General features: G+C 45.8%; 1 long non-coding RNA gene across 1 annotated transcript in view; it reads right to left on the bottom strand.

Annotated features, from left to right (window-relative positions):
- Nucleotides 1-3,337: 3,337 nt before the first annotated feature.
- The window catches only part of LOC122162288, a 7,227-nt gene continuing 3,745 nt past the window's right edge, over nt 3,338-6,819 (bottom strand). The window contains exon 4 of the long non-coding RNA XR_006169462.1: nt 3,338-3,437. This is a non-coding gene — a long non-coding RNA (uncharacterized LOC122162288). The remainder of the gene's footprint in view (nt 3,438-6,819) is intronic.

Below are 6,819 nucleotides of genomic sequence, written 5' to 3'. Positions count from 1 at the left end.
CTTTCCTAGAGCTTAAGGAAGAACATAATGCCCAATTATCTCTGCTGGAGTGACTTGAGTCTTCAAGCACACAGCTATGATAACCTGATGTCTAGAAGCCTCACATGCAGTTCAAGATCCTAATGCAATTCTGAGGGGAAAAAAGTCCCTGCTCAACAACCACACTGGTGTCTGAGACCAGGAGCAATGCCAGGAGCACCAGTGAGCTATAAGTAGGAGATTTGTCCTGCAGAGAAGATCCTTGATTTGAAAAATACCAGGTTATCCATGGGTTTGAGGTTTGTTCATCTGAAGGAGCGACCGCCAGGAAAAAAGAAGTGTGTTCTGATTGCCCCAGACTGTAATTTAGTCTTGTATCTGCGAGTTTCAGGTTTTGTTCCAGTACATAATGGTTCAGTGGAATGCTTCCCAGCAGTCCTGCAATGCACACTCCTTAATAACAGAGAGATCATTTATTGGAGAGAATGAACATATTCTTGCATAAGTCTCTTTTGTATAAGAAGTTTCAAGGATATGAAAGCAGCAATTATCCTCACCTTGGCTAATACAATTAAGAAATTCTAAAGTACTGAGAAAACTCTGGTGCAGTTAGACTTTGAAAATTGTCTAACTATGAGTTGTCGTTTGCCAGTGAGCTATAGTTAGGTCAAATTAAGTCTGAGGTGCAGGGAATGATCGGAAGGCAGTCAAAGGCTGTGGGCTGGGCTTTCCACTGCAGTCTGTCCTGAAGCAGGACCCAAACCCTCCGCCAGCCACCACCAGGAGCTACAGGCACTCGTGAGTTTTCAGGGCACTGATCACATTTTTCTGCAAACTTAAGCAGAAACACTGCATTTTTAGTGATGACCGTAAAACTAATTCTACTCCCAGTTCAAAGCAGAAATGCCTTTGGTATCAGGAACAATGCTGCTTCACTAAAACCTCTCTTGCTGACTCCAACTTCTGTGAAAGAGGTAGGCTGGTGCATACAACGGGGCACAATTCAAATAATTTGTCTTTGATAGCAGGAAGAAAAAAAAATACAGCAGGATTATTACTGCTTCAATGTCATCAGAAATAAACAAAGCAATCATGGATTGGCACTGCAATGAATTTAAGAGAGCAGAAGGCATGGGTCATGGAAGAACATAGGCACAAGCATGCATCCTGAAATCAGTCCATAACAAGTGGAAAACGCAACTTGAAGAAGAGGAGGGCATATAGAAATCCTTACATGACTGCTACTGAGGGAAAGGAAATGACTTATTTGAGGTGCTTGCAAGTGGTAGAAGTGGCTTATCTTGCATTAGCAAGTAGATGTCTAACGATGAGAAGGAAGCAGCCCTGTGTGGCTGAGGATGCTGATGAACCTTCATCAGATCTGCCTTGGGTAGATTCTGCTTTCTGGCTTATTTTGCCTCAGCAGAGAGGGAGGGTGTTGCTCTGAACAGGACTGAGACTTCAGTGCCCTTGATCTCCAAAGTACAGGAATAAAACACACAAAGTTTCAAGACCTTTGAATAAGAATTGGTATCTACTGTTTAGAACAAATAGTATTTCCAATTCATTTTGAAAGACAATTAAGTGAAAAATAGGATGAGCTCTATCTTCCTATTGGCTTAGTCATACTCGACTGCTTTGGTTACAGTATGCATATAATTTCAGATTTTGTTTGGGAGGGTAATGAATGCAAAGCTCACCACACTTGCTTAGATCTGCTGCTGGCAGAACCCAGTGAGGGGATGCTCCTGACAGCCTCATGAAAGCCACCCTTCCACCCACTGCAAGGTTTGCCTGTATGCGTGTGCTGATCTGATGCTAATACAAAGTGATTTTTCAATGGAGAACTGGATAATACAACGTGGGGATAGCACCCCAGCCTTTGGGATCCAAGTGCTGAGAGCAGCTTACATTACACTCATTTCCCCAGCTCCCAGTTATCTTGGTGCTAAGATAACTTGTGAAGAACATTACGTTATCATTAGCAAGAGAGAGACCCAAGAGATCCAAGTGTTTGTCCTGGATAATCTCCCTCCTTATTAACAGCAGACTTATGCAGGCATAAGTGATTCACCTGTAGTTAAATGGGTAAAAGCTTTAATTTACAACAAGGGATTTATCTGGGAAGGAAGGAAAATAATTTCATGCCTCATTGTTTTTCCATGATCCCATTACACCAGGGGATGACGCTTCCATTATATCACTCAAATATGAGATAAGCATACCTCACCAAGGTCTGCTTTCTTTCTCTACTATGCTGGAACATGCAAGTAGTTGGAGACAGGAGGGTCTGGACGCTTGATACTTCTTAAGCATGCAGAAATGCCTTTGCATCTGAGCAAAGGAATGTCCTGGGGAAGCAGGAGGTGGGAGGAGGCACAGTGTCCATCAGTCGTGTGAGCCAGCACAAGCTGTGCAGAAGGCAAAGAAGAGGCCCTCGAGTAGCCTGAGGACTCCCCATTTGCTGAGCATCACAGGTTTGCTGCAGGGCAGAGGTGTCAGAGCTTTTCACAGGAGAGGTCATCGAGATCCTTTTATAAGAGGCAATAAGTGCTAAGAGGTTTCCAGCGGGCTTCCTCCTCTTGTATAGTTATATAGTTCAGCAACTGAACTGAAGTGAGAAGCCTGTCCCATGAGCAGCAAACTCACTGAAATCTAATTTTCTCTCTTTTTGTGCATATCTGAACTCACTGGAAGATAAGAAAAGGGTGAATCCACGCTAGGAGCCTGCTCATCCCTAGGGACCCTCAGTACAGAGCATTGCTGCCATACTCCTAAGGCCTGGGGAAAGCACAGAATTTGGCTGAAATCACAGAATTGTAGGGGTTGGAAAGGACATCTAGAGATCATCAAGACAACAAGTTCCAGCCTCCCCAGGCTGCGTGAGGACACAAAACTTCTGTTTACTGAAATCTTAGCACCAAGAATTGCCCAAATATTGCAGCTCCTTTGAACAAGCTGAAGAATATTATTTTATTATGGTAATGCAGCACCATTTTCTGTACTGATCAGCAGAAAATGTAGTACCTTAAAATCTATTTTAAGAGATTAAAAATTCCACAAGGTGTCAAGCAGCTTGATATTCAAATTATCAGCAAGATGAACAATACTGAACCCCTAAAATAGCTCACGAGCCTCAACAAGTTTTTTTTCCACTATGTCCAGATAGGCATCCTTGACAAGCATGACACCCCACCTCATTGCATTTTAGCCCACAGTGTGGGTATTGTGAACAGCCTCAAACTCTTTGGGGTGTGAGGGCCATTTCCATCATGAATCACTGTTTACTGAGTCACCAGCAGCTGGGCTTTCTGTCTGAAAGGATTAAGAGCAAGGAGACAGTGAGGCTCACCTTTGAGTTACTATGCTTCCCCATGTGATCCAACCCAGCTCTCCTGGAGGCAGCATCCTCTTGAAAACCATGGGATGGCACTGCAGCTATTGCTCTCCTCTTTCACCTTTGAAAAAGTTTATAAACCAGGTTAAGTTTTTTGGGAGATTTTCTGCTAAGTTTCAGACAGAATTGAGAAATTCTGCCATAATGCTGCAGATTGCTGGCAACTGAACATCCCCCCCCAGACAAGTGCAGTTGTGTCTCATTTCTGATACAGTCTTTTGCCAACACTGAATCCCAGACCTCCACAGTTTCCTTGAGACTTTTTGTTTTTAACCAATCCGACCTATGGGGCAAGATTATTTAACCTACCTGAAGCCAACAAACTCTCAGGCTTTATTTCCAATCGGATCAGGCTGGAAAGAGAGAAGCAGACTAAAACATGCAGCTGGCTTCACCACCTGCTGCCAATTTTGGGAGTTTCTTCAAAGTGGATGAAGGGTCAGAGGAAAAACCTTGTAAGTTCCCATCTCATTTATCAGGGTACCTCTTCCTGATCTTTTGTACAAAACATGGGAGGGATTGATGGTCTGCAACAGCCCATCAGCGTGGCCTGGGGGATGAGCACAGTTCAACCTGCCTTGCTCTTGCACTGGGTGATCTTCTGTTCTTGTCTCTGCAGGCTGGGGAGTGACCTGCTCTCTCAGGCAGCCAAAGGCCTGAGCGCCAGCAGCCTTCCAACAGTCTGCACAGGGGGAGGCCTGTTGGTGGGAGCTCTGCTAGAACACCTGAGCCCTATGAATTAACTGTAATTTGCAAGTCTTTAGAACAGCACAGGAGAGGACAAGACTTTCAGAAGCACCTGGGGCTGTTCTGAACAAGATCTCATTGACTTTCAACAGCGATTTCTTCTGCTACATGCCGTAGGTGCACAGAGGTAAAGCAGGTGCAAAGGTTGGGCAGGCGCTCAGCCTGCTCGTGATTACCTTAAGCTAAGCAGGCTGATGCAGCAGGGCCTCAGCAAAGCCCTTCCTTTATTTCTGATCCATTTCAGAGCATGACCTTGGCCTTCCAAGTTCTGCTCTGAAGTACAAAGACTCAAAGAGAAACTCAGCTGCCAGCATTCTGCTGTGGTTCCCAGACATGCTGATTTTGCAGGAGTTCAGTATAAAAACGGTCGTAACTCAACTTATGTTGAAGCTAAAGTACATTCAGAAGAACATTCTGCTTCTTGGGCTGGGCTGGCACTTCGAATGGGCTGCTTTGGTGGGCACCAACTCAACATCCACTCTGAAATTTTGAGTTCTGATCTCCAGAGGGCAAGTCTGGAGTGACTTTAAACTAAAGGGAGGAAAATTTAGATGAAATGTCAGGGGGAAGATTTTCACTTAGAGGGCAGTGAGGTGCTGGAATAGGTTGCCCAGAGAGCTTGTGGATGTCCCTGTCCCTGGAGGTGGCCAAAGCCAGGTTGGATGGAGCCCTGGGCAGCCTGAATTAGTGGCTGGCAACTCTGTCCATGGCAGGATTTGCATGGGCTCTGAGGCCCCTTCCAACCCAAGCCACGCTGTGACTATGACTTCAGCCTACAGCTCCCCTTCGGTCCTATAAAAGTGGGAAGAGATGGACACTACAGCCCTAGTTTGGAATGAAATGCTGCTTTGCATCTGGAGACATGTCTCTTCAGCCACTCTGAGCCTCAGATACACAACAGAATATTTGCACATACTACTTGCAAAAAGAAAACGAAACTTTACTTGCGTGATTATGTCTGCAGATATCTGCAGATGGGTGGAGAACAGGTTTACCCAAAACGTGTCTGGAAAGAAAAGATCTCAATGCTTTGTAGCAGCGACTTTAACTAAAAGCAAAGGTTCAGGGAGATGCCAAACGAGGGCAGTGCCCGCGAGTGTGGCTGCTCTAGGCGCTTTGGGCGGGGGGGGCGCTCCGACGAGCTCCCAGGCAGCACATGCAGCAGTCGCTGTGCATCGCCAGGTGTCGTTGCTGTGCCGCGTTTGTTCTCCGCTCGTCTTCGCTACCCTCGTAGGGAAACACCGGGGATGGGCTTTCCGGGTCCGGAAAGGACCAGCAAGAAAGGTCAAGGAATGAAAACGTAGCCCTCGCTGCTTGCTGTAAGGCAGATCCTGTGCTTGCACAGTACACGTTGGGGAGGGTGGGAGAAGACTGCTCTTTCAGACACCAAACAGCTGATGGAGACTGCCAGAACTGGGGATAATTCTGGCTCTTCCACAGTACCTGGACTATCAGACCTGGTACAGGAGCTCAGCTCCTTTCCCCAGCAATGAAGTCAGCTCACACCATGCGTGCCCCATTGCTGCCCACCAATTTCTGCTCAACAGAAGACAAGCGAGCTGCGTTTGGCAGCACCTCACTCGACACGAACTTTTTCTGGGATTAAGTGCCCTGGTGTAAATTCAGACAGGTCTGGCAACCCCAGCAGGGTGATGTAGGTCTGCTGGCTGTTTGGCACTGATGGTCCCATTGAAATCCACCTCCACAACCAAACCTGCACTGCTGAAACTTTCACAGATCTGCCAGTGGTTGGGTATCTATTGCTCAGATTGATGTTCTTCCCTCTGTAGCATTCATTCCAGAGCTTCTTTGTGAGAAGCACCTGGCAGATGGCATTGGGTACTTTTAAAACAACTCGTGCAGCAGCTACGCTAAAGCTCAGCAAGAATTATTTCATAAAATAGCTTTCAAATACAGAAAACCCTATTTCCACCTCAAACATCACTGGCTTTAGCTCAAGTTGGGCAAGTTTTTTTGTGTGGAGCCCCAGCCCTTAGCTCCAGCCTGAGGGCCATACAATTGCATTGGACTTCCACCAAAAATCACATCAAGAGGTTTTATTTTTTAAAAAAAATGCTTGTGGGGGACTTCTAGGATATGGAATCTCCTTTAGGCTTCCAGCAGAGGGTTTGGTTGGTCTTTATGTGCTGCCTCAGAAAAATAAATTCAGGTGTACAGGAATCAGGATATTCCCTCAGCTATTGCAGGCACTTTTAGTGAGCTCTCCTTCCAAACCTTCAGCTCGCTCACCTGTAAATCTTGTTTATACCTGGTGAATTAAGTACTCTGAAACTTAACTACGTTCACTTGCTTTCTGGGTTCCCAGCTCCCTTTACACAGCAGGAGAAAGCTCCTTATCCTTCTCACTCCTCTGAACCTCCACTCAGAGGAAATAAGCAGCAATTCAGCATCTTTTTTTTCTTTTTTCTTTTTTTTTTTTGTTTTACAATCCACCAACATCCTAGAGGCACTTTATATCTTTGGTACCCTTGGGCAAATGGCATGAAATAAAACAGATTGTAATCCGATACATGGCCCAGCAGGATGAAAAAGCCAGAGTCCCTTGCAGGTTCAGCATTGCATTGCTGGCGACAGCAGCCATCCCTGCAAGCTTTTTGGATATACATGAGATTCTCTGGCTTGCTTTGCCAGAAGCAAGAATTTGGGACACAAAGCAGCCTCTGCACATCCAGCCA

This window comes from Centrocercus urophasianus, unplaced genomic scaffold (assembly GCF_019232065.1).
Source record: "Centrocercus urophasianus isolate 14NV4802_14NV808 unplaced genomic scaffold, USGS_Curo_1.0 seq_20, whole genome shotgun sequence".
In the NCBI taxonomy this organism is placed as follows: Eukaryota; Metazoa; Chordata; class Aves; order Galliformes; family Phasianidae; genus Centrocercus; species Centrocercus urophasianus.
The sequence above is the reverse complement of the archived record's forward strand: the minus strand, read 5'-3'. Positions and strand labels throughout refer to the sequence as shown.